A 6630-nucleotide genomic window follows, 5' to 3' on the forward strand; every position below is an offset into this window, starting at 1 on the left:
ATAAATTCCCTTTGTGTAGTATCTGTTCTTATCCGCTTAATATCTGATATGTGGTCCTATTTGGACCCAAGATGTTAAACTGATTTTTGGACCGCCGCGGAGCGTTCGGGGCTTGCCCCACCACCGCCACGGGTCGACCCGGTATTGCACTACCATCGGGACCGGCCCAGCGACTCCCCCATCCCTGGGGGAGCAAAAACCTAATTCTAAAATCAGATCACGAAATCCCAACAGGACAATCCGCTCAGAAACAGCAAACCCGCGCAGTGCTGTCTGACAGCCGGCCTGGTCTGCGCTGCAGGCAATTTCGCTTGTCTTGCTCGGTGACGTGCTTTCACGTTTATTCGCTATCCGCTTTGCCGGGCGAGTCACCGGATTTTGATGCTCACAGAACATGAAATAAAAAAAATTACCGACGATTACGTTACATCCTAATGCGAAATTTCAGCGCAGCAAATAAGCTGTTTCACCTTTTCGATAGATTGAGGCAAAGAAATCGAGCAACACATGTATGCGCTATCACAGAATTTTATTTTTTTTAGCAGACGGAGGACTTCCATCGGTCGTCTCGCTCATGGCTCAGAAAGAACTGGCAGATAATTTCGCAGTGGCGAACGGCAGCGGCAATTTCGGCTCGGGCGGTGCACATATACAGATCCGCCGCCACCGATCTGGCTCTCTGATTGCCACCGCACAGGGCGAACGGCAGCGGCAATTTCGGCTCGGGCGGTGCACATATACAGATCCGCCGCCACCGATCTGGCTCTCTGATTGCCAAGGCACAGGGGTTGCATTGGAGGAGGAGCGAAGAAAGGAATTAAGTTCGAGCCGGCGCTTTGACAACCGGAGACTCGCAGGAAGAGGGGGGAGGGGGGCGGCGTGTACACCCAGCGGCAAACGATGGTGGCAGAAGCGCGCGCGCAGCAAGCGGACAACACGATAAAGGCAGAGGGAAGAGATAGCAGCGACTGACTGATGCCGCTGACGCCGATAGTGAGTCAACCCCAGCTGCGGATGAAAGGGGGGCGGAGCTGGTTACGAGGCCGACGCCGACGACAACGCCGACGACGACGACGACGCGAAACCCAGGAACGGACGCCAAAGAGCTGCGCTCTAAAACGAGACCGCTCGCGCAGTCTCGGGCATTTGGCCAAGAGCACATTCTCATATATCGCTTTCCCGCGGCGCCCATGGCCTCGGGATGAAACCTGCTCCCCGTGCGCTTCCTTTCGCCTTTTCAAGGCGTGTCTGGCAGGTTTTTCGGGCGGGAGAGATGCAAGAGAGAAACCGGTCATGCGGAATAATCTTATTCCTTTGGCTAAGACGATCTTAGCCTTTTGGCTAAGATGCGAGTGTAGTACCCGGAATACCTTCAAGCGCGAATTGACACAGTGGCAGCGCTCTCTTCCAGGTTGGGGCTCAAACTCAACCCTGCGAAGTGCACGACGCTTCACCTCTCCGGCAAGACCCCCGTGGGAACGAGACCGACCGTCTTCAACATCGACGGCATCGACATCCCGACGATTAACAACTTTGAATCCCAATCTTTTCTAGGGCGCCCCGTCGGCTTCAGAGTGTTCGCGGACACGGCGACAGTCGACCAGGCCATCGGCGTAGGCACCCGTCTGCTGACCTCAATGCTCGCCCCGTGGCAGAGGTTGGACGCTGCTAAAACATTTGTGTACCCAGCGCTCAACTTCTCCATGCGGTGCGGGCTCTTGGGGAAGGCAGAGCGGGAGCGCCTCGACGAAGCCCAGCGACCACTCATTAAACGCACTCTCTACCTTCCAGTGAGTGCGGCTAACGAGTACATCTGCGGCAGCGCAGCAGCGGGCGCGGCGGGAATCCCCCTCGCAGCAGAGCTCAGCGACATCTGCCGCATCGACAGCACCTTTAAGTTGCTCTCTTCTCACGACGCAGAGGTTCGAGACCTGGCGAAGCGAGCAGTCACCGAGGTCACGACCAAAAGACTAGGACGACACGTGACCGAGGCGGACGCCGCAGCCTACCTCAGCGGGGAGACGGAGGGCGACTTCAGGGCGCGAGCCACGCAGCTGAAGTCCGTATGGACCGCGGCGCGCAAGATATCCCAGCGACTCGAGGTTACGTGGGAGATGCGGGACGGTGCCCCCTACATCACCTGCGCCGACGTAACTTTGGCGCCATAGCACCGAACAAAGGTAGTGAAGAAGCTGCGATCGATCGCGACGAGCGCACGAAATCACACTCTCCAACAAAAACCCGGTCAGGGGAAGGTGATGGAGGGCGTCGCCGCTGATCCGAGCAGCTCTCACTTCATGCGTTCGGGACTGTTTACCCGTTTCTTTGACTAGCGCTTCGTCCACAGGGCGAGGCTGAACCTGTTGCCACTGAACGGGGCCAGGACGTGGGTGCGTGCTGGAGACCAGCGGTACAGAGTATGCGGATACGGACAGGAAACCTTTCCCCACGTTCTCTGCCACTGCATGCGTCCGAGCGCCGCCTACCAGACGCGGCACAACAAAATCGTGAACCTAGTGAAGGCGGCCGCGAAGAAGCGATTCACCGTCACCCACGAGAACCAACCCGTGGGAACGACTAACCTCAAGCCGGACCTCGTTCTGGCGCGAGGGGAGTCGGCGATTGTCATTGACGTCACTTGCCCCTTTGACAATCGCAAAACTACTTTCGATGCGGCACGGGAGAATAAAGTCGTCAAGGACGAGCCCGTTCGCCAGTACCTGCTGCGAAAATTCCAGCGGGTCAGCATCGAGGCAGTCGTTGTTGGAGCGCTCGGCTCTTGGGACGCCAACAACGACAAAGTGATGAGGCGTCTTTCTAGGAAAAGCTACTTGCGCCTCTTCAAGAAGCTGGTAGTGAGCGACACTATCGCAGCTTCTCGCGAAGTCAATTCTACACACGTGGCTGCAAAATGAGGGCGTTGCGCTTCGGCGTACCTCGCAGTCACATGTTGGAAGACTTCGAACACGCACAACAGCACACACACTCTAGACACGCGGGCGAATAAAGTTTAAAGACGAGACTTCCGATAAAAAGGAACGAACAATAATCAGATATGCTGAAATAAGAACTAGGAAATGTCCCGAAACATTTCTGAAAAAACTCTATTCTTAGCCACGACTAGGGAATGGTCAGCGCACTCGCGCCACTCTTACTCCCCCCCCCCCCCTCCCGTTTCCCCATTTGCCGTTTGTAATTTTTTCCAGACCTACTTGCTTATCTGTTCGTTTTCCTGCCGTGATTGTCCATTGAGATATGAGAAACGGCACCAGCGCTGTTACCGGCGAGCTGGGTGCTCTCTCATGGCCTGTTCTTTCACTTATCACTCAGACTGGCTGGTGTTTACCCGATAACGAGCGTTATCTGTGAAAATACTTCCCATCATGTTAGACATTCCGGCTGGCATGATAAGGGCGTACGATGCCGCTCGCAATTGCCAAATAACCAACTACTGCACCGTCCGCCGGTATGTGGCGCCACTTGTGCTGCCAATCCAGAGGGTTTTCAAGCCCGGGCTCATCAGGATTATCGCTTCTCGGCCTTTTGGCTAAGACCACGGCCGTCAGGCTGTCCGTCTTTGTAGAAGCAAGCCCAACAGCGGAGTGGAGGGGACCCCTGGACCCCGCCCCCAGGAGGAGGCGCCGCCAACCCCCTGGAGGATCGCCGCCCCGGCGCCCGGCTACCGGCCGGCTGGCCGGGAATGCCTGCCGCCCCCCTGTCGTCCTAGGAACCTGGTGGAGGTGCTGTCCGCGGCCCCCCACCAGATACCAGCCTGCTCAACCCGGTCCCCGGCCCGGCACCTGCATGGCATCATCCAGTCCCCCTGGAGGATCGACCTTCTTGGCGCCTCTCCCGAAGGCGCATTGCTTCACATTTGAAGTGAAAGTGGAGGTCTCAGCCGACGATATTGTCGACGGCATCGAGGCTGTTGGCCCCAAAATGCTGGAGTCCGCGGCTCAGAAGTTGCTTGCAGAGGTGGCCTTCTCCGTCAACGGTACCCCTGTTCCTGTCGCCTGCGTGGGACCAGCGGTCGTCAACATCACCGTGTTCCGGCTGCCGCTGTTCGTGGGCGACGCCTCGCTCGCCTCGGCACTGAGCCTTACGGGAAAGTGCTCGAGGTGAGCCACCCCGTTCTGAAGGGCCGGCGGCACGTCGGGAACGGGCAGCGCCTCGTGCGCATGGAGATGCAGAAGCCCGTCCCCAACTTCGTCAACGTGTTGGGACACCGCATCTTGTGCGATTATCGCGGCGTGCGCAAGGTGTGCTCGCGCTGCGGGCAGGGGGGCCACGTTGGCGCTACGTGCCGCACGCTGCGGTGCTCGCGCTGCGAAGCATTCGGCCACGAAACGGCTGGGTGCCAAGCGGCGTGCAGGCGATGCGGCGGCCCCCACGCAGCAGCGGACTGCCTGCGGCAGCGCTCTTACGCAGACGCCGCTGCCGCCCGGAAGTCGGCGCCCTCCCGACCGGAGCCGCCCAAGGGAGGCGCAGACGTGAACCCGCAGCCCCCCGCCGAGTCTGCCCTGCTGACGGCCCCGCGCAGGTTGACCGGGTCGAGAGCCCCCTTGTCGAGACCCCCAAGGAGGTCGAGGGCGACCACCAGCTGGCCGAGACCCGAGAGGTGGAGCAGCCAGCAGTGCCTGCGGCAGGCAGCCCGACCACCCCGGCTGCCGACGCGCAAGCCGAGAGCTCACTAGAGCTCTTCGCGTTCGGCTCACCCACGTCCCCGTCCGCCTCCGACACGACGGGGGCGTTCTGCCCCGAACCGCTCCCACCCTTCGGTTCGGCTGACGAGGCGAGCCGAGACTCCAAGTCCACCACCTCCTTCACGGAGGAGGGTGGGCACTCCGACGGCGGCTCCATCCTGCGCCTCACGGGGGACCTGACCTGTGAGCAGCGCGCGGCCCTCACCCCTTCCAACGACCAGGGCCTGCACCTCCGTGCGCCACGCCGACCGCCGCCCAAGGAGGAGGACGGGCGACCTGAGACCAGCCCGACCGCCTCGAACACCCCCGACGCAGCGACACCCGGAACACCACTTTCAACAGTGTCGGTGAGCCAGCCGCTCGACCTGCGCGCCAACCCAGTCGAGATGGATACGGGGAAGCTCGCGGGGAAGCACGCTCGGCACGAAAGTTCAGACGATAGCTTAGACGGCGCTGCCCCGCCCCACGCAAAAAAAGTGTGCCCCTAGCTCCGCCCATGGCGGGGCTCTTTAATCTTTTTCCGTGTACGTCGGCGCCCTGTCTTGTCATCATGCGCTAGTGCATTTCCTTTCCCTGAATGTTCAGGGATTTCGATCACCGGACAAGCATAGAGACGTTATGCACTTCGCCCGTTCGCAGGGCGTCGACATCCTGTTCTTACAGGAAACCAACTTCCACTCCCCACGCGAAGTCACCACTTTTAAGTCCACTTTTTGTGTTGAAGCTTTTTTCTCGTTAACCTGTTCTGTTACGTGCGGTGTTGGCGTCGTTTTTGTCGACAGTTCCCTCCGCTCTGGCGCGTATTCCACCTACGGCGTCGCCGGCCGCACCCTCGCGGTCGGCTTCTTCCTGGGTGCAATCCGCGTCAGAGCGTTGGTGGTTTACGCGCCAGCCCGCCGCTCCGATTCTTCTAGTTTCTTTGATTTATTAGACTCCTTTTTGTTAGATTGTTATCCCTGTTTCTTGGTTGGCGATTTTAATTGTGTTCTGGACCCCATTCGTGATGTTCGCGGCCCCGGCCAAGGCAGGCCTTACGTCGGGGCTCGCTCACTCCGTGATCTTTGTGTGCAATTTAGTTTAACCGACGCGTGGGTGAAGCTACACGGTGATGTTTTTGGAGCTACATGGAAGCGGGGCAGGTCAGCCAGTCGTCTTAACAAGTTTTTGTTTCCCCGAGAAATGGAGTGTCTCATTGTGTCTTGTGACGTGCTCGCGTTTCCCCCGGGCACCCCACGCATTAGCGACCATCGACCACTGTCAGCAGTACTGGCCATCGGCGGGTGCGCCCCACGTGTAGACGCGTGGCGTATGGACCCATGTCTGCTGACAGATTGGTCGAGCGTGGTAGCGATTGAACAAGCGCTGGGCGACCCGGGTGGAGGCGACGAGAGTCCCCTCTCCTGGGACGAGAGGAACGAAGCGTGGCGGTTTGTTTTAGTTCGCGAAGGGAGAGAGCGAAGGAAGCCCATCACGGGCGAGATAAACACCACCCTCGCCCGTATACGCGCCGTCCAGCGAGGCGCGCCGCTCACCTTCGCGATGCGCGACTATCTCAACCTGTTAAAAGCGCGCTACCACACGCTTCTCCGTCAATCATCGCGCGCAGCATCCCAGGCATTAGCTCAGGGTAGGCCCGTGTCGGACCCCAGCGTGGTACGTCAAGTACGGGCGGGTAGCCTCGCCGATGCGCGTCAGGTCCGCGTCTACGAGGTCGTTTTACCGGACGGGACCAGGAGCAGCAGCGCGACAGTCATCCGTGACGCCTTTACGCGTCATTTTTCGCTGCTGTTTGCTTCTGGGACCGAACGGCGGGGCAACGGCGCTTTTACGGACGCCTTCCGTAGTTTTTGCGCTACGTTGCCGCAGGTGCCGGACGACTTAAGCGCGCAGCTTAGCGCTCCTGTTAGCCCCGACGAGCTCTTCGCGA

General features: G+C 59.4%; 2 pseudogenes; both read left to right on the plus strand.

Moving 5' to 3' along the window:
- On the plus strand, positions 1–175 carry LOC149338693 (U2 spliceosomal RNA; annotated as a pseudogene).
- Positions 176–1637: 1462 nt separating this feature from the next.
- Positions 1638–2915, plus strand: LOC149338694 (uncharacterized; annotated as a pseudogene).
- The last annotated feature ends 3715 nt before the right edge of the window (positions 2916–6630 follow it).

Source organism: Amblyomma mixtum, chromosome 6 (assembly GCF_055824585.1).
Source record: "Amblyomma mixtum isolate Tamu chromosome 6, ASM5582458v1, whole genome shotgun sequence".
Taxonomy (NCBI): Eukaryota; Metazoa; Arthropoda; class Arachnida; order Ixodida; family Ixodidae; genus Amblyomma; species Amblyomma mixtum.